This window comes from Oryctolagus cuniculus, chromosome 6, assembly GCF_051225735.1.
Source record: "Oryctolagus cuniculus isolate XC-2025 breed Fujian yellow rabbit chromosome 6, ASM5122573v1, whole genome shotgun sequence".
NCBI classification, from domain to species: domain Eukaryota; kingdom Metazoa; phylum Chordata; class Mammalia; order Lagomorpha; family Leporidae; genus Oryctolagus; species Oryctolagus cuniculus.
The window spans coordinates 84,206,633-84,226,091 of NC_142872.1; the positions used below are offsets into that span (position 1 = coordinate 84,206,633).

General features: G+C 40.5%; 1 long non-coding RNA gene across 2 annotated transcripts; it reads right to left on the minus strand.

Annotated features, from left to right (window-relative positions):
* Positions 1-3,221: 3,221 nt before the first annotated feature.
* Positions 3,222-15,531, minus strand: LOC103348029 (uncharacterized). 2 transcript variants are annotated; one of them, XR_516487.5, is made up of 4 exons: positions 15,385-15,531; positions 8,227-8,306; positions 5,108-5,234; positions 3,222-3,628 (listed from the first exon to the last, which is right to left on the minus strand). It is a non-coding gene; the product is annotated as an uncharacterized LOC103348029 (long non-coding RNA). The 2 variants fall into 2 exon arrangements; XR_016235675.1 differs by lacking the exon at positions 5,108-5,234.
* Positions 15,532-19,459: the final 3,928 nt, after the last annotated feature.

Consider the following 19,459-nt stretch of genomic DNA (forward strand, 5'->3'; position numbering starts at 1 on the left):
GTCTCTCATATGTCTGTCTCTCATTCTGCCTTTCAATTACGTCTTAAATAAAAAGTAGTAACTGGAAGTACTATAGATATTCAGACAGTAGTAGGCTTGAAAGTGAAAGTTGAGTGGCCAGCACTGTGGCATAACAGTTAAAGCCTCCGCCTGCAGTGCCAGCATCCCACATGAACTGAGTCCCAGCTGCTCCACTTCCGATCCAGCTCCCTACAAATACACCTAGGGTAGCAGTAGAAGATGGCCCAAGTGCTTGGGCCCCCACGCCCACGTGGGAGACCCAGAAGAAGCTCCTGGCTTCGGCCTGCCTCAGCCCTAATTGCAGCCATTTGGGGAGTGAGCCCGCAGATGGAAGATCCCTAGTCTCAGTTCTCTCATTCTCTCCCCCTCTCCCTCTTTCTTCCTTCTGCCTCTCCTCTGTAACTGTTTCAAATAAATTAATAAATCTTAAAAAAAAAAAAAAAAGATGAGCATAGTTGAGTAGAAGTGGAGGTCTCCCAGTCACCTGGAATTTCTAACTGGATCTCAGTGTTTCGGCATAGAAGGCAGCAGGATGAAGTGATGTGCAAAGTGGAATTCAATCCAGGTCTCCCATGTGAGTGGCAGAAACCCAACTACTGGAACCATCGCTGATGCTTCCCAGGCTCTGGATTAGCAGGAGGCTGGTGGTAGGGGTGGTAGGGTCCACAGCCAGGTGTCAAACCCATTTACTCCAACATGGGAGAAGTGTTTAACACACATCCTAACAAGCCAAGTGCTCACTCCTTAACAGATTAAAACAAGGAGAGGAATGGTTCTAAAAGAAGTGTCAGTCTTGGTTCAGTTCTGGGAGTAGTAGCCTCTGTCGCTGTTAAGTCAGAATGTCCTGGTGGTTCCCCTGGGGTGAAAAAGACTAAGGAATGACCTCCTGGGAACTGACATGTGTGAGGCACCTGGTATTTTTCTGAGTCCTAGTAATTGTAGGTGCCGTGAGTCTACAAGTTTGAAGATAAGAAAGGACACTGTTCTATGAATACATGGTTGAAACCTCTCAACTTAGTAACTCTCATTTCATTACTCAGAAACAACCAAAGATTGCCTACTGTATGATTTTTTCTTACAGATTTTATATCTATATAGTACATGCTATGTAGTCTTAGCCTATGTAATTGCAATTACTCAGGTTTTTTAATTACCATTTCAGCCGTTGGCACCTTTTTTTTTTTTTTTTTTTTGACAGGCAGAGTGGATAGCGAGACAGAGAGAGAGAAGGTCTTCCTTTGCCGTTGGTTCACCCTCCAATGGCTGCCACGGCTGGCGCGCTGCGGCCGGCGCACCGCGCTAATCTGAAGGCAGGAGCCAGGTGCTTCTCTCCTGGTCTCCCATGGGGTACAGGGCCCAAGCACTTGGGCCATCCTCCACTGCCTTCCCGGGCCACAGCAGAGAGCTGGACAGGAAGAGGGGCAACCGGGAAAGAATCCGGCGCCCGGACCGGGATTAGAACCTGGTGTGCCGGCACCGCTAGGTGGAGGATTAGCCTAGTGAGCCGTGGCGCCGGCCAAATTACCATTCAGCCGTTGGCACCTTATTTCTGAATATATTATCTCATCCTTTGTTACTTTACTGCTGACACCCCAAGAATATGAAAGCGAAGTTAGTGAAATCTCATCACAGTAAGTTTGGAGTGCACTGAAGTACATGTTGTAACCTTTTTATTGGAAAGCTACAGAGAAGCAGATGCTGCTGAAGACTAGTCATGTGGCACTCGTGCCTCTGAAATCAAACGGGTTTGAGTATTGTTGACTTTGGCTGCAAAGTGCTGTCAGTTTGGCTGAACTTAAGAAGAAAACTCTCAGTCGCCATTAGATATTGTTCTTGTTCTCTAAATTAACTCCATTATGCAATCTTCCACGCAAGCAAAGACAGCAGAAATGACCGAGAGTTAAAGATTTCCAAATAACCTTTATCAGTAGATAAGGATACCTGCAAACATGCATGAGTTTCACTGTTCTTGGAATTATTTTTGGGGAGCAAAATGTTATAAAACTCTTAATTTTGGGCCGGCGCCACGGCTCACTAGGCTAATCCTCCGCCTTGCGGCGCCGGCACACCGGGTTCTAGTGCCGGTTGGAGCGCCGGATTCTGTCCCAGTTGCCCCTTTTCCAGGCCAGCTCTCTGCTGTGGCCAGGGAGTGCAGTGGAGGATGGCCCAAGTGCTTGGGCCCTGCACCCATGGGACACCAGGAGAAGCACCTGGCTCCTGCCATCGAATCAGCGCGGTGCGCTGGCCGCAGCACGCCGGCCACAGTGGCCGTTGGAGGGTGAACCAACGGCAAAGGAAGACCTTTCTCTCTGTCTCTCTCTCTCTCTCACTGTCCACTCTGCCTGTCAAAAAAAAAAAAAAAAAAAAAAAAAAACACTCTTAATTTTGATATTTCTAAATAATACTGCCCTTTCTGGTAAGTTACTTTACCAGTGTTGATTTCCATACTTTTTTCTTATATTTTAAAAAAGATTTATTTATTTAGTTATTTGAAAGGTAAAGAGACAGATCTTTCCTCCACTGGTTCACTCCCCAAATGACCGCAACAGCCAGGTCTGGACCAGGCCAAAGCTAGGAGCCGAGAATTCCAACTGGGTCTCCCACATGGTTGGCAATGGATCATCTTCCATTTCCTTCCCAGGCACATTAGCAGAGGAGCGGATCAGAAGCAGAGCAGCCAGGATATGGGATGCCATGCCGGCCACAGAAGTGCAGCTTCAGCTGCTGTACCACAGTGTTGGCCCCATCTATGGGCTTATAAATACAGATTTTAAGTGTATTTATCATATAAAAATTCCCTAAAGCTTGTAACTTTAACTCTGTCCATACTTCTCGAAGTAAGAACTAACACAAGCCTGTTGTACAGGCTTGAATCCTTTTGTATTGACGTAATGAAAATGACAGACTTGCATTCCAAATCATGTCCATGCACAACAGTGAGTGCACAACATAGAATAATTGGGTCAAGCCTCAGACACAAAGGACCATTAGATGATTCACAAACTTTATCTTAGTTTTTTAATTAATCTGTTAGGGAAAATAATAAAATTATAAAAGATGTTTGCATTTCTAGAACTGTAAATTTGTGGCTTAAAATTTTTATGTCTGCAAATATGTCCCTTAATTCCACTTTGTGGTTGGTTTTCCAATCAAACTAAGTTTTTCACTTAGATAATTGCATTTAGGGTTACAAAGAAGCATTTTTACTATTTCCGCTTTATTCTTCCTTCTATACCTCTTCTCATAGTGTATATGCACTGTGTCTGAAAATCATAATGATTTGCATGTAGGGGTAGGGTGGAAGTGAGATTTTTTGCTTTGCTCATATACCTCTGAATCTTCAACACATAACTTGCTTATTCTGCTATTTTCTTCTTGGGTTTTCTTCCCTTGGTTCTCCATTCTTCTAAGTATCCCTTCCTAATGTTCTGATTCACTGGGAGCGTTCTCTGGAACAGTAAGCATTCCATCCTAACACATGCACGGAGAAGAGCCAAGTATGGACGATCTCACCAAGGGCAGGGACCAGCTGAGTCTTGGCGACTGACTTCTGCTTGTGGCTAGATGAAAGCTGTCGAACACAGATCGGTTTTCAAGGATGCCTTACCTAAAAAATTATATTTGTTTTAGTGCCAATTCAACTCCCAAATATTTGTTTATTGAATCATTCTCTGCAGAGAACTTTTAAGGGTATTCCGAATGACTTAATTACAAAAAATTAGTTTTCACTCAGCTGTTCAGTACGTCTCTGAATACCAACGAGTTAAAATCTTTCATAAACATAGATCCTGACATAATCTCTACTGTGACATCACTTGAGTTTGTGTACCTTTTTCTCCCAAACATCATTTCATGTGGCCTTCACAGGAACCCTGGGAGAGAAAATGTTATCTCCATTGTCTGGAAAATGGGGGAAATGTTAAATGACTTGTGAAGACACGCTGTGAGTAGAGAGGAAGTCAGTGTGCCTGCTTAACTCTTGATGTAATCCAGAAAAGCGTAACAAATGTATTCCATTGAAGTTCTACATGACACAGGAGCCTTCAAAGTTGGGGCGGGAGTTGGGGGCTGTCACGTTTAAATTCAATGAGGAATGGAGAACAGGTAGTAAAGTGGAAATCTGAATAGACGGTAGGCTGTGACCTGTAATAGACTGAGGGTGGAGCCCGGCAAGGCTGTTCAGATGGTCTTGGCCTTCCTGTGTGGCATTCCTTCTTCATAGTTATGGGGCAGGAAGGACCCTTCTGGAACAAATGTCTCCAAGGAAGAGGGAGAAGATGAGTCTTTTAGATTTTTGGACTGGACCTGGATGAGAGGGATTCTAGATTTACTACTTGCCTTATGGGAATAAGGATTCTGGCCTCTATGAATTACTTTTGGGAGAGAAAGATGTAGAGGGCAGAAGGGCAGCAGGTCAGAGAAAGAGTTTCTTAGGCTTTCCAGTCTCCTGTAGTTCAGCATGCCCAAGTGTCATACCTTAGGGTACCATATTCAGAGCCACCAGCATTAACAACCATTGCTTTTGTTTAATAGTAACCTGCAGTGTACATACAGAAATATGAGGGTATTCAGATTAAAATAAATGTAAGTGATTTCCTAAAGGATATTCAGCGAATATGGTAACTCTTGACTTCACTGCCCAAAACACCCTCAGCTGCAGTGTTTACTTATGAAAATTTGGTGCTCTATTTAACTCCCCTGTATGCATTTTTTTGTTCCGTTACACTTTTTCCTCAAATGTTTGCTGCTTTTGTTTTTCCAACCTACCCTAACAGCTGTGGTACATCAAGAATGATGTGACCAAAAATAACATTTGAAAGAATTTGGGACTAATTCTGTAAGAATATTCTATATCTTTTTAAACTGGAGGTGTGACTTTTTCACATTGATCTAGTGTAAGAATCTGGTATTCTTACTCAGTTTCAAGTCAGAAGAGATAGCCACATCAGTCAGATATCACTACTGCATAGCAATTAGAAATATCAAAAATATCACTCATGGTGTTTCCCTTTCCTTCATACAATGACTTGAATCTTATGCAGCAACCAAGAATGAAAGACAAAGGAAAAACAGCTTTTCCACTGACCAATATATATGTATGGGGAAGAAGCCACATCAGGTCACGGGGAGTAAAGAAATGCTTGGTGTTTTCTCAGCTTGTCGTCATCTGGCAATAAGCTGGTGCTCTTCTCACAGCACTTGTTAAGGTGCAGCTGACGATAAGACAGAATCTTACAGTTAGCTTTGACAAATTAGCATGAGGACATCAGGATATGGGGAATGGTTATTTGTCCTTGTCTCCACCAGGGGGTGTTAAGGTCTGGAAAAGGCCTCCCATCAGTCTTTCTCTTGGCAGCTTTAATAAAAGGAAGGGGAAGGAGCAAAGTTGCTTGCTAAAATAACAACGACGTCAATATCATTTACAATGCCTTCTGGAGTCACCTGAAGCATAGGGAAGGAACACGTGGCCAAATGCAATTGGCACTGTCCGAGATGTCGCGAAGTCTGACTGTAAAATGTTGTCAGTATAGCAGAGCAGGGTTTTTTCCAGCGGCGTGTTGCCCACTGAGCATTATCCAGATGCTCACCATTTGAGTGAATGGTTCGCTGGCCATTCTCCCTGGAAAGCACTTAAAATGCTCTGCAGCAACACATTCTCCATTTAAATGTACTATAATAAATTTAGTCTTTAATTCTTTTTCTTTTTTTTAACCTGTGACATACTCATTCCTTCTGTTTGCCTTGACTAAATTCTGGCTTCTCACATTACCATTCTTAGTTTGGTTTACCTTTGTAGTCCTTAATTCTCATCACAGTGAATTCTACTTAGATCTTCCAAAATTGAAACAACCGTGTAATCACCAAATCCAGTAACAAAGAGATGTGTGAGAATTGTAAAATAAAAATGCAGAGAATTGGCATAAAGGTTGAACATCCTAAATTTCCTATCATGTCTGCACCATGAACTCTGCAAGTTCCAATTTTCTTATTTCCAGAATGGAGAGATTATTTATTTATTTATTTATTTTGACAGGCAGAGTGGACAGTGAGAGAGAGAGACAGAGAGAAAGGTCTTCCTTTGCCGTTGGTTCACCCTCCAATGGCCGCTGTGGCCGGCTCCGTGTGGCCGGCGCACCACGCTGATCCGATGGCAGGAGCCAGGTACTTATCCTGGTCTCCCATGGGGTGCAGGGCCCAAGCACCTGGGCCATCCTCCACTGCACTCCCTGGCCACAGCAGAGAGCTGGCCTGGAAGAGGAGCAACCAGGACAGAATCCAGCGCCCCGACCGGGACTAGAACCCGGTGTGCCGGCGCCGCAAGGCGGAGGATTAGCCTAGTGAGCTGCGGCCCTAGAATGGAGAGATTATAAAACAATCTGGTACAGTCATTAGAGGAAACATTAGGAGGTTTGTTTAAAATTTTAAAATAGAACCACCTTATTATCCAGCAGTTTTGCTGCTGGGTATATATCCAAAGTAAATAAGATAACAGTCTTGAAGAGATATTGACACTCCCATGTTCATTGTAGCACCATTCACAACAGCCCAGATATAGAAACAACCAAAGTATCCTATAATAGATGGATGGATTAAATGTGATGTATGTATACAATAGAGTTTTGCCCAGCTCTTAAAGAGAAGGAAATCCTGTCGTTTATTATAATAGATAAACCTTTACGACATTATACAAGGGAAATAAGCCAGGTGCAGGAAGATCAATGCCATGTGATCTCACTTGTATTTGAAATCTAAAAAAACAGGTCAAACCCATAGTAACAGCAAAATGGTGATTATCAGAGCAGTGGGGCAAAAATTGGTCAAAGGTATGAACTTCCAGTTATAAACTTAGTGATTTCTTGAAGACCTGATGTTTGGTAACTATAGTTAATAATATGTTATAAACTTGAAATTGCTGCAATAAAATTTGGCTCAACTTACACAATTAAGTGCCAAATGTTTACTATGTTAGGTAGCTTGATTTTTGTGGTAATTTCACAATGTGTATATACAAGGGGTCTTTAAAAGTTTTGTGGAGAATGTGCATTATGAAAAAACTAAGCATGAATTTCAAAATGGTTTTGTATCAAAATAAATTGATACTGGTGGTAACATGTCTGAAGAAGATCTAGTTTGAGGCACTAAGATAAATACATCATAGTTTAAAAGTAAAAACATGATCAGAACCATATACATTTTGCTGAAATTGAATGAGAACAAACATTTAATTTATGGTGAAGCTTGGATAAAAGAATGGTGAAATGACTGATGTTTTACAAAAAGTTTATAGGGTCAATGCCCCAAAGAAATCAGCAGCTTACAAATGGATAGCTCATTTTAAGAAGGAAAGAGATTATGTTACAGGTGAAACCCTCAGCAGCAGACCATTTGTAACCCTGGCCATGCCCTACTTGAAGAGGACTGGCCATAAATAGTAGAAAATAGCCAACTCCATGGATGCCTCAATCGATTCAGCTTACACAATTCTGACTGAAAAATTAAAGTGGAGCAATCTTTTTGCTTAATAAGTGACAAAATGATTGTTCCCAGATCAACTACAGGCAAAAATAGAGCTTTCAATGGAAATTCTAGACAAGTGCTATCAAAATCCTCAAATATTTCTTCATAGAGTTGTAACAGGAGATGGAATGTAGTTTTACCGGTATGATCCTGAAGACAAAATACAATCAAATCAAGGGATACCAAGAGGAGAACGTGGTCCAATCAAAACCAAAGTGGATTAGTCAGGGGCAAATGAATAAGTTTACACAAATAACAAAATTAGAAAACAGATTTACTGTGGGATTGCAATTTATTTAAAAAAAAAAAAAAACACCTTTTGGAACCGAAATTTTTGTCTTCAGTATCATTCCTCACAAAAGAAAGCAGTCATCTTGAAGAAATGGATAATTCCAGGTGAATGTCAGGCAAACATATACAAAGGCCAAGTTAATTTGTGATCAAAAGTTAGAAAGCTTTCAAAGATCAATCCAGTCATATCAAAATGGCATGAATACCAGGTTAATCAGTTCTCATGGACCTAATTTGGAACCATTTGAGCATCAAGATTATAGGAAGCTCCAGTAAAAATCCTTAAGCTCATCATGATTCTCAAATTCATCGTTTGTCAACATTTAAGGTACCCATTAATTTAACTCCTTCCTTTGAATATGGTTTAGCAGAAGGTGGAAAGTTCCATGCACTTACCCTGCCTTTCCGGTCAGATGTGTTTATCTGAGTAACCAGCATTCCCAGATGATACAGCTGTAGTTCCAGAAGAATGCCAGCTAATAAAGGAAGATGATAATAGATACAGTGTGAAATCATCATTCTATGAAGTTAATGCTTAGGCAGAGGTCATCAGTTGCTAGTAGAATTATTAGGTGACCTTCTCTTTCTCCTCCTCCCCTCTCTCCCCCCATCCCCATACTAAAGGAGACACAGCTTTTCTCCTGGCATGTTCCTACACTGCTGATGTCTTCATCGTTCTTTTCTCTCAATCCTCCCGGGAATCTGAGTCAGACTTTCCCTCTGAAGTGCCTTGTATAACACTGCAGTTGCCTCTCCAATTCTCTCCCCAATTTGGACTCTGACTTTTATTACCCTCAATGGTCAAAGCAGCCATCAAAAGTCTTTTTTCAACATCTTCTTTCTTAAGTAAGTCAAAATTCTCACTGTGATCTTTAATATTCAGATTTTAGCTGCTTATAATTGAGATTAAAATCTGATCTCATCCATATTAATCAAATCAAATTGGCTTTTGATTTGCTAGTAATTTGACTCACTCATTTGACTGCACTCTACTTGTCATTCTCTGCCCCTTGCATAATGATTTGCATTATTTTTACTATGCTTAATTTATAATTCCTCCAACTTTTATTTTTAAAAGCACACCCAAAACACTATTTTCTAGAGAAGATTCACTGACACTGGTAAATAAAGAACCAATGTTGAAAGAAAAAGTGAAAGTGGTGGTATAGAAAAGTTATCTTTTACTTATCTCTTTAGGGACTTGATTATACAGATCACTATATATGCTGATATATGGCAAACTGAGCTTTTTAGGTCATAAGTCACCAGAGGTCCTCCCCACCCCCAGCATAAGTAAGTGTGCTTTTCAGTTCCGTGTAGCCTGGTGGAACAAATATTTCCCTAGAGCCAGACAGGTCTCAGCTAATTCCTAGCCCTGCCACTCCTTCCTGGGGGCCTTTAGGTAAGTTGCTCAGAGCTCCAGTGTCCTCATTTGTCAAATGAAATAAAAGCTTCCAAGAGTGTGAAAGTTAAGCATTGTGTAAAGCCATTTACGTAATTGTCCCCTACACCTCTCCTCTGAGAGAGACAAAAAGCAAGCAGACAAGGCAACTCCTCCAGGAGGAGTGCTGGTTTCCCTTCTTTCAAACTTCTAGATGAGACTCATTGTGCCTTCCCCTCTGTGCCTGTGGAAGCCAAAGGTCCTTCCCAACATTCTTTCATATTCCCAGTAAACTGTTTCGTGAGCACCTTTGACTGACACTCCTTGCTTCCACAGTAGTTCAGTTTATGAATGATCACCCCACAGCCCCTCACAAGCAGTTCTGTTCATATTACATTGGCACAGGTGTAGAAATTAGAGACTTTTATGGTTTTCCACCCATTTTACCCTCCCCAAAAGCAAAACAGAAAATACAAAATACTGCAAACAAGGCCTTCTGTTTATTGGCAGCCAACTCTAATAAAATTCTGGGGGAAGGAAAAATAAATATTACAACAAGACCAGCAACTTAGAATACTCAACAATTTTGTTGTCAATCTTCCTTCCAGACATCCATCCCTAGGGAGTTTTCTTTGGCCAACTAGGCTTCCAGGCCTATGCACTCTCGCCCACTCTATGGGCTCTGTTTGGAGATTAGAAGCTTCCTGAAACTCCAAATTCTTTCTCTGTTAAATAGAGTCAAGTACTTCATTTCTACTTCCAATGTTAAGCTTAGCTTCCAAGCCAAACCAATTGTACTCCTCAGCAGAAAATGTGGAGTAGGAGAAGTTCACTGAACAGGGTTTACTTTTCAAAGAAGTTGTAATACAGTTTTCCCCATCTTTAAATGATAGTTTGGAAGCTTATTCTTAATACAAGTGTGACTATAGGTCAACAGTGTGGTGCAGTGGGTGAAGCTGCCACTGGAGACACAGCATCCCATATCGGAGAGCTGATTCCTTTGAGTTTTGGCTGCTCTACTTCCAATTCAGCTTCCTACACCTGGGAAAGCAGCAGCTGATGGCACACGTACTTGGGTCCTGCCACACCCAGATGGGAGACCCAGATGGAGCTTTTGCCTCCCGGCTTCAGCCTGCCACAGCCCTGGCTGCTGTGGGCATTTGGGGAAACTGAACCAACAGATGGAAGATTTCTCTCTCTCTCTCTCTCCCTCTCTCCCTCCCTCTCTCTCTCTCCTTTCTTTGTGTGTATGTCGGTCACTCTGCCTTTTGAGTAAATAAATATTTTTAAAAAAACCTGCTATCTCATTGCTGATTTTAATGCTATTTATTAACCTAAAAATATAGAACATCTCATTATAAACATGAGTAAAACACACCCATGATCAAAGCTGTGTGAAACTGCAGTCTGATGTAAATGTTCCCAAATTGTAGTACTTAAAAAAAAAAGACCTTGATAAATACTGTTCAAGGCCTGCTCTTATCAGTAAATGGCCTTGATCTCTTGTTGGGTCCAGAGTTGATTGGGCTCAGTATATAACCTGCTGACTTCTGTTGATTTTGGACACTATAACTCTGCAGTGACAAAATACTTGGCATCTCTAAGCTTTCTAGTACACACATACACACTTCACTTCTGAAAGTTCTTTGTTCCAACAGACATAGTCGTGAGTTTGCCTTTTCATGCAAGTCTATTGTACAAGCTTTGAAAAGTGTGCCACCTCAAAATTAACAGAATAAAGAATAGAAACCAGTATCTCAACACATTAAAGGAGCAAAATATTGGGAATTCATGCTTTGATATTTATTTTTCAAGCATGCATAGAACCTAATAAGTAGCTAACAAAATCTGAACCCAAGATGACATGGAAGCTGGAGTATGGAAAAAGTTATTTTTATCTTTCTTTGAACTTTATGATGTCTAGAATCAGTTCAACAATCAAGAAAATCAACATGCCCCATGACTTCAGATTCTTGAATCAGTTGTTCAGTTTGATTCTCAGAATAGCAGCATAGCAATGGGCACATCAGATGGCATGTTTGAAGTTGTTTATTTCTATGATATCCTCATCTCACATAGGCTTTTGTGGAAATAGTGTAGCTTATGGCACAGCCTGGTTTACGGGGAAAAACCAAACCCACAACCTGAATCCTAGTCTTTATTCCAATACTTGCAATCAACAAGTGCTTAGATAAATCACTTCACTTCTATACAGTGTTGTACAGTCTAATTAATGTTTATGTTTTTATCAATATCAATTTAATTCCTTCTTTGCTTTGCTCATTGCTATCTGCAAGATAGGAATCATTGCTTTTGTTCTAAGATTTGTTTATATCCTAAATATTTAACCATTTTTAAATAATTTGATATTTGCTGAAAAATAGTCACCTGGTTGATAACTGTCCTGATCTGAGTCATCTCTCCTTATTCCTCTCAATATTTAATCATAATAAAATGGGACCCACAACACCACTATTTCTGCCCAAACAGGAAAGGAATGTTGATCTGCCCTTTCAAAGATCCTTTCAACTTTGTAATGCTTTGAGATTTCATGGGACTTATGACTAGGAGAGCAACAGATACCATAAGTATAGACCATACATTTTGCTTGGTCATTTCTGTCCTTAACTAAGTATCATTCGAATACTTTTCTTTGGATGAATTCTTATCTGATGTTTGGCTCAGATTAATTCTGTCTTTGCTGTTCTCTCCATCTCCCTAGAATTGTGAGAAATGTCTGGAATTTTATCTTTTAGTTGGAACACTAAACAAAATTCTTAGTCTTCAGAAGTACTATTTGGCTATAGCTTAGCTCATAGGTGGCCTTGATCCTTTATACTCAGAAAGCCAAATTTCTATGAGGTTAAAGGCTATTCCACACTAGAATTATACAATGCAGTGTCATTTCTTGTCAAAAAAAAAAAAAAAAATACATGTGCCCACCCAGACCCTAGGAAGGGAAAAATTTGTACCATCTCTGAAAGATAGGAGAATCCCCTTTAGTTTTACATGTTTCCGTTTTCCATAAATATCACTCTTGTGAGGCAGAGAAAGACGGTGACTCAGTAAGGCACTCCAGTGATTGTATATCCACAGAGACGACAGTTTGGACAGCTATTCGTGCACCAAACCATCAAGAGCTAAGAAAATCAGGTGAGACAACACAAAGGCTGGTTTTAGTATGATAAGTATAGATGCATTGAAGAAAACAGGAAAAAAGGAATTGTTCACATTAACCGTCTCTGCAGCGAAGCTGAGAGAGAGCGCTTGCCTCCCACTTGTAGAAAAGAGGGAATTAAGTCCAGACTTTCAACTTGAAACCCAGTACTAGACCCACCACAGTAGAACCCAGTGCTGAACAGGGCACCAAGATCTCCACCCCAGGCCAATACCTGCAAATTGAGCCTCTGCACCCCATTTACCCCAAAGGCCAAAGGGCTCTCTAACAAGCCTGCCCTAACTTACAAACAGTGGAGCCAGACTCTAGTCCTGAGAAACAGGGAAGGAAGTTGGACCAGGGTTTTACCTTGGAGCTCAGTACCAGGCCTGCCATGGGGAGAGCCAGCACCAGATATAGCCCAAAGGAAATGATTCTAGACCTGCCCCAGTATCAGGTGGAGGCCTGTTCCCTGGCTGGACACACTTTTGTTTAAACCTGCAGCGTTGCTAGCCAAGCAGCCTTGGTGTACACCCTCAAGACTGCAAGGAACTATGGCTCTGAGACTCAGTTGTGACCCAGCCTGTTGTCAGTCAGTGGCCAAGGGACTGTCCCCGTGACTCCTACACCAACCTTAGAAAGACGTGAGGAGGAAAACTCTAGCTGCTGGAGTGTAAGGCATTAAAGGAAGCACAGTTACGTCTTAGAAATGAGGGCTGGTCTGGAAAACCCAACACTGAGTAAATCCCAACAGTCCCTGTCCCCAGACCAGGGCCTGTGGCAGGAACCTCTGGGCCTTGCCCATACCAGGTGGAGACACATGGCCCCAGATGCCAGATGTTCAGATTAGTATTCTGGCTGGCCTCAACTCTGGCCAGTTGCAGTGATCTCAAGACATGAGACCACCTCAGCAGAAGACAGCCCATAGCAGAATGCACTTGGCCATGCCTCCATGCTGCACTGGTTTCAGCAGCACTGTTGTATTGATGGCTGTGAGACTGCCTACTCCATTCCTTCCCCAGATCCAGGCAACACAATATGGACAGAGTAATTATCCACTTGGGGGAAGAAAGAGTATGTACCGCGTTACTGTTTAGGAGCTTCAGGCTGATCCATCCGTGCTAAGGCTCAGAGACGGGAAAGAATCCAGCAATGCCTGACAACAGACCAGTGACTGTGGATCAGTGACCAATGTCTCCAACCCCAGATAGAGGCTGGTGTGGACACACTACTCCCCATCTTTTTTTATAAGTTTTGTTTTACTTATTGGAAAGGCAGAGTTACAAAAAGAGAGAGACAGAGAGAAATTTCATCTACTGGTTCACTCCCCAAATGATGACAATGGTGGGGCTGGACCAGGCTTAAGCCAGGATCCTTCAGCTCCATCTGGATCCCTCACATAGGTGGCAGGGTTCCAAGAATTTTGGCCATCTGCTGCTGCTTTCCCAGGAACGTTAGCAGAGAGCTGGATTGGAAGTGGAGAAGCCAGGACTCGAAGTGGCACACATATGGGATGCTGGCATCAGAGGAGGTGGTTTAACCCACTCTGCCAAAACATTGGTTCCATGCAACCTATTTTAGGCAGTCCTCCAATTTGTTACTTGAGGATTTAGGAAAAGCCTGGGATTGGGACATCCTCTAGTGCTGAAACAGTGACAGCACACCAATAGCATACTCAGAGAAAGTATGTAGAGTGCCTTATAGTGCTTAAATAGCAAAATATTTCCACAGGTTCAGAGAAAATAAGCAAACTGCTAAAAAATTCCTATAAGGATAGGTACAAAAAAGGCAGACCATGAAATCTGGAATAAATACCTGTGAATGACATCATATGCCAAAAAGTATCAAAAACTTCTAGGGGAACTGTTACTTCATCAAATGAGCAAAATAAACACCACAAACCAATCACAGATCAACTAATATCTGCAAAATTTCAGATGCAGAATTCAAAATAGCTGTTTTGAGGAAATTTTACAATCTTAAAGAAAATGCAGGCCGGTGCCGCAGCTCAATAGGCTAATTCTCTGCTTGCAGTGCCGGCACACCAGGTTCTAGTCCCGGTCGGGGCGCCGGATTCTGTCCCGGTTGCCCCTCTTCCAGGCCAGCTCTCTGCTGTGGCCTGGGAGTGCAGTGGAGGATGGCCCAAGTGCTTAGGCCCTGCACCCGCATGGGAGACCAGGAGAAGCACCTGGCTCCTGGCTTTGGATCAGTGCAGTGCGCTGGCCACAGTGCGCCGGCCACAGCGGCTATTGGAGGGTGAACCAATGGTAAAGGAAGACCTTTCTCCCTGTCTCTCTCTCTCTCTCACTGTCCACTCTGCCTGTCCAAAAGAAAGAAAGAAAAAAAAAAGAAAATGCAGAGAAACAACAGAAAGATGGGGGTGCTTTTTAAAAATTAAGGAGTAATATAGCTGAAAAGTACACTAAGCAAAATTTAAAATGCACTAAGAATCATCAATAGCAAAACAGATCAAACAGACAAAAAAAAACTAGTGAGCTCAAAGAGATTTTTTGAAAATATGCAGATGGTGGAGAGAAAAAAGAATTAAGTATAGCAAATAATGTTTATGGAAATTTTAGGACAGCATTAAAAGTGCTAATATCTAAGTTATTATGGTTCCAGAGGGACTTTAAAATGACAAAAGAGTAGCAAATCTATTCAAAGAGATAATAACAGAAAATTTCCCTGTCCTAGAGAAAGATACAACTAATCAGTTCCTGGAAGGCCAAAGATCACTTAGCAGATTCACTTAAATCAAGTATACCCCAAATCAAGGTCTCCAAACATTAAAGATAGAAGAGTTTCAAAGTTGCAACAGACAAATATTTTTGTAAAACTCAAAGTAACCTCAAAACAAAAATATATGAAAGACATGCTAAAAATAATAAGAAGTCAAAATACACTTTTAGAGAAAATCATTTAACCACAAACAAGATTGCAAGAGAGGGAGAAATACATAAAGCTAGAAAACGAATTTCAAAATCGTGGTTGTAAGACCATGTCTATCAATAATTACCTTAAATGTAAATGAATTCTGTGGGGAGCAACTCGGACTAGACTAAGTTACTGGAATTAAGACTTATTCTATACATCTGCTCTCCCACAATATGGCGCTGGGAGAGGAGGAAACAGCTTCTACACAGCTGCCTCCAGTTCAACCAATAAACAGCAGGACCTGCTCCTGATTGGAGGAGAGCAGCGTACTCGGCGTGTGGGTAGCAGAGTTGGGATTGGTGGAAGAGGACTATAAAGGAGGAGAGAGACAACATGCACCAGGAACATCTATCTGAAGGAACACCTGTGCAGCCCCCGAGAGAGCCGGCCGGCGGTGTGCCTCTCCCCCGCGGAAGTGGGGAAAGTGGCAGGGGGAACCGCCCTTCCACGGAGGTGGAAGGGTCGGTAGCCAACCCGGGAGAACCAGTAGCAAACCCGGGGAGGGCTGAGCAGACAAAAGAACAGCGCAGGGTCCTGTGTTATTCCTCCACGAAGAGGGGGAGTGACAAATTCAACCCTGTAATTAAGATAAACAATGCTTGCTTATAAGCATTTCACATGTAAGGACATGAAAGTGAAGGAATGAAGTGAGATATCCCTTACATATGGAATCCAAAGCAAAGAAGGAATAGCCATACAAAATTTTATCAAATAAAATAGACTTTAAATTGAAAGCGATAAAAAAGAGACAAATCAAGAGTTAATGCCACATTCAATTTGAAAAAGCTGAGCTCTTTCTCTAAGTTCTAGAACAAGACATGGATTTTTATTTTTATTTTATTCTATTCTATTTTATTTCTATCTGAAAGGGACAGAGATACACAAAGAAAGAATGACAGACAAAAAAGAAATCTTTCATCTGATGATTCACTTCACAAATGCCTACCACAGCCAGGACTGGGCCAGACTAAAGCCTGGAACTCAATCCAGGTCTCCACTTGGGTGGCAGGGAGCCAAGTACTTGAGCGATCATCTGCTACTCTCCAACATGTGTTAACAGGAAGTTGGACTGAAACTTGAACCAGGCACTATGATATGGGATGTGGGTATCTGAAGTGGAGACTTAACTGCAGCACTAAACATATGCCCCTAGAATGTCCACTTTTATTACCTTCATTCAAAATAGTAGTGGAAATCCTAACCTGAGTAATTAGGCAAGAGAAAGAAATCAAGAGCATCCAAATTGGAAAAGAAGAAGTCAAATTGTATATATATATATATAGATATATATAGAGAGAGAACTAGTAAGCAAATTCAGCAATATTGCAGCATATAAAATCAATATTCAGAAATGAATAGCATTGCTATACAACAATTGCAAATTATTTGAAACAAAAATCCAGAAGAAAATCCTATTTCCAAAAGCTCCAAAAAAATAACAAAACATATAGGAATAAATTTAACAACAGGGATGAAAGTTCTCTACCATGAAGACTATAAAACACCAACTAAAGACACTGAAGAAGACACAAAGAAATGAAAAGACCTGAGATCAGAATTTTGGCACACTAGATTACGCTGCCACTGTGTGTGTTGCCAATCTTGGATGCTGTTCTTCTGATCCAGCTCCCTGTTAGTGCACCTGGGAAAGCATCCAAAGATGGCCCAAGGATTTGGGTCCCTGTCACCCGTGTGGGAGACTCAAATGGAGTTCCAGTTTCCTGGCTTCTGCCTCCCCTTTGCCCCTATTTGGGGGTAAATCAGTGGATGAAAGATGTTTTTCTCTCTGTCTCTCCCTCTCTCTGTCACTCCGCCTTTCAAATAAATAATAAAATGTCTTTAAATGAAAGAAAATGAAAAAGACACATGGACTGGTAAAATTAGTATTGTTAAGATGTTCACACTACTCAATGTCACCTACAGATTCAATAAAACCCCCTATCAAAATATCAATGACAATCTTCACAAAACTAGGAGGAAAAAAGTCCTAAAATTTTACTGAAAAGCAAAAAGTGCTTAATGATAAAACAACTTTGAGTAAAAAGAACAAAGCAAGACTTTATTACACTATCTAAATACAAAATGTACTACAAACCTAAAATACTTAAAATAACATGGTATTGGCGTGAAAACAGACACATGGACCAATGGAACAGAGTAGAAAGCCTAGAAATAAACCAACTGATATTTTTTAATATAACGCTAAGAACACTCGTTATAGAAAGAACAGTTTGTTCAGTAAATGATCCTGGTAAAATTGGATGATTAAATGCAAAAAAAAAAAAAAAAAGAAAGAAAGAAAGTAGACCCTATCCTTTATCATATACAAAAATCAACCCCAAATGTATTAAAGGCCTAAATATAAGACCTGAAACTGTGAAACTACAAGAAAACACAGAGGAAATGCTTCAAGACATTGAAGTAGGCAGTAATTGTTGGGATATGCACAGGAAGCAAAAGGAAAAATAGACAAATAGAATTCCATCAAACCAAAAGCTCCTGTACAGCAAAGGAAATAACCAGCAAGAGGAAGGACACCCTGAAGAATGGCTGCAAAGAGTATGCTTCTGACGAGGGGTTACTAATCCCAATATAGAATGAACTCAACTCAATAGCAGATAATAATAATAATAATAATCTGATTTTAAAATGGGCAATAGATTTAAGCAGACATTATCAAAGGAATGCATACAAAGGACTATAAGGTACCTTAAAAAGGCTCAGTATCACTAACCTTGGGGAAATGCAAATCAAAACCACAGTGGGATATCACCTCATCCTATTTAGAATTGCCATTATCAAAAAGCTAAAAGATATCAAGTGCTAGTGAGGATGTAGAGAAAAAGGAACACTTATACATTATTGCTGGGAATATAAAGTAGTAAAGTAAAGCCATTGTGAAAAACAATATGAAGTTTCCCGGAAACAATAAACATAGAACTTCGATAGGATCCAGCAACCACACTACCAGGTACATATACAGAGAAAATGAAATCATTCCATCAAACAGACATCTGCACTCCATTTATAACAGCACCATTCACAACGGCCAAGAGAAGAAACTAACCCCAATGTCAAGCAACAAATGAATGAATAAAGAAAATGTGGTTCATAAACCCAATGGAATACTATTCAGCCATAAAAAGGGTAAGATTTTGGTTTTTTTTTTTTTTTTGATAGCAGCTTTTTTTTTATTGGTTACAAAACCTAAGTCCATATACAAAATTAGGAACACATTTAGATGCCTCTTTTGAAAGAACATTTTAGTATTTTTTTAACTGAGTTTAAACCAAATAAAAACAATGCAATTTTTTAAACACTGTTTTGAAAACTTAAAAGTGCAGCAATATACTTAGTTTCCTTTATCTATGAAATGGTGCAATTCCAATTCAAAACTGGTAAGGTCACAACAAATTGAATCAAGCAAATGCATACTCACGTCTGCACTACTTGATGCTAATGTTCACTAATAAATGTTAGTTTGCGCTTAAACACAAGAAGAATAGGAATTGTCGCAGTAGAGGCCCAATTTTAATCTCAATGTGTGCAAAATTTAAAAGGTAACTGTCAGTTAAGTATGGAGAATCCAGAGGAAACTAAACTAGAAGGGGTACAATTCACAATATCAAGAAGATTTGGACTTTAAGGGTTTCACTTAAAGTGACTTAAAGTCACTTAAGTTTGTGACCTTAATTTGTGTTGAATTTGTTATTCCTACTTTTAGTGAACACCACGCAGTTTCAAAAATCTAGATGAGCATGTCTGAACAGGATGCAGTCACCATATGAAGCTTTAACTCAAAATTTGGATAAAGAAAAAAAGGCACAATGAACTTCAACTCAATTTTATGTGCACAAGAGTTGAATTTTTTAAATTTTAATTTTAACCACAATATGTAGATAGAAGTCTAAGACATAATGATATTCCCCTCCTTCCTCCCTCTCACTCACCTTCCTTCTACCTTTGTTTTTCAGTTTTTGAGATAACATCTTTTAAATTTGCATTGCAGTAAAAAAGCTTAATACTTCAATGAATAAGAAATCTAACAAGTGGAAAGCAAAAGACACTAGTTCAGTGGGAATATAGACAATGGCTATGAACAGTCATTGAATGTATAAATGACCATTTCACCCATATACAGATTTTTGTCAACTACT